Source organism: Elephantulus edwardii, unplaced genomic scaffold (genome assembly GCF_000299155.1).
Source record: "Elephantulus edwardii isolate Elephantulus edwardi_28Jun2011 unplaced genomic scaffold, EleEdw1.0 scaffold00172, whole genome shotgun sequence".
Taxonomy (NCBI): domain Eukaryota; kingdom Metazoa; phylum Chordata; class Mammalia; order Macroscelidea; family Macroscelididae; genus Elephantulus; species Elephantulus edwardii.
Window position 1 is genome coordinate 41,823 of NW_006399922.1, and position 1,346 is coordinate 43,168.

At 42.9% G+C, this 1,346-nt stretch overlaps 1 pseudogene; it reads right to left on the minus strand.

Moving 5' to 3' along the window:
* The window catches only part of LOC102863834, a 10,387-nt pseudogene that overhangs the window by 6,652 nt on the left and 2,389 nt on the right, over positions 1-1,346 (minus strand).

Here is a 1,346-nt window from a genome sequence, read left to right on the forward strand (position 1 = left end):
GAGGAGGATACAGATTTAACTGCCGTGTCAGTCTTTGGAGTCTCCTCTTTGGCTTTTTTAAGTGGGGGTTCAGAACGAGGAGATTTTGCATGTTCTCCATCCACTTTTTCTTGAGGCCCTTTAGCAGGTTTTACGTTTTCTTTTTTTGACGCAGCAGATCCGTCATTTCCCCGTGTAGCCTGGTCACTTGTTGCTTTTGGCTTATTATCTTTTTCTTTCTTATCTTTTTCAGACACTGACTTGTAAGTAACGGAATCTACATCCATCAGTTGGTTCATCTCTAACAGGTGTTGTAACATCATCTCTACTTGAGAGAACAAATAATGAGTCTGTTTTATTTTCCTCACCACCTGTAAGTTCGCTAGGTTTCCTCGACGTCTCTAGTAATTCTGGGTTCAGAAAACATTCACTTTCTTCTCCTTTCCATCTTTTTCTATGTTTCTTGTGCTTATTTCCTTTACTGTCCCCTGGGGCACTTTCACTCTCCTTCTCTTTTGCTTTTGTATTCTCCTTCGGATTATGACCATCTCTTGTTGAAAGCTTTTCTGGATAACTGCCTCCTATGTTTCACCTCCTATGGCTTTGTCCAGCAGAATAGTCTTCTCTGCAGCCTCTTGTGAAGGGAGAACTCCTTATATTTAGTGGCAAAAAAACCTCTCTGGAGAAAAGTTCCCTCTGTTTGCTGAGGATCCAGCTTGTGCTCCAGCAGCATAACCTTTATAGTTTTTCATTCCACTCGCTGCGTTTTCTCTCCCATTCTCTGTAAGGTTCTTTTTCAAATGGATCTCTAAAGTCAACGCTTCTCCCATAGTAAGCTTTTCTATCATAAGGTGGTGGAACTTCTCGGAATCTATTAAAATATTCACATTCTGTTTCCCCTTGTGGTCCATGACGCTTATTGGGAGACTGCCCCCTAAATGCTTGAGGAGATCTTGATCGTGAATGATACCATCTAGATGGAGGTGACCTTGACCTAGACCGATGATGTCTATGAGATCTAGGTCGTGAATGGTAATTTCGACTCTTGCCTCTGCCTCTTCTGGGATACGGAGGTGATCGTGAATAAGAACGAGAATGAGAGCGACTAAATGCTCGAGAGTAAAACGGTGAATGTGTTGAATCAGATCTTGATTTAGAGCAAGTATATGAACTTCTTGAGAATGATGAACTACTATAAGGCGATTGAGACTCTTCTTTCAGTCGACGCTGCTCTCTATAGAATTCTCCCCTCGACAGGGGTGGTGCTTGTGTTGTTGGGATGGCATTTGAATGAGCCGTTTGCACTCCTGAGGACACCCAAGATGTTGATAAATTGGCAGGAGCTGGAGGAAACCCTGGAGGAGGGC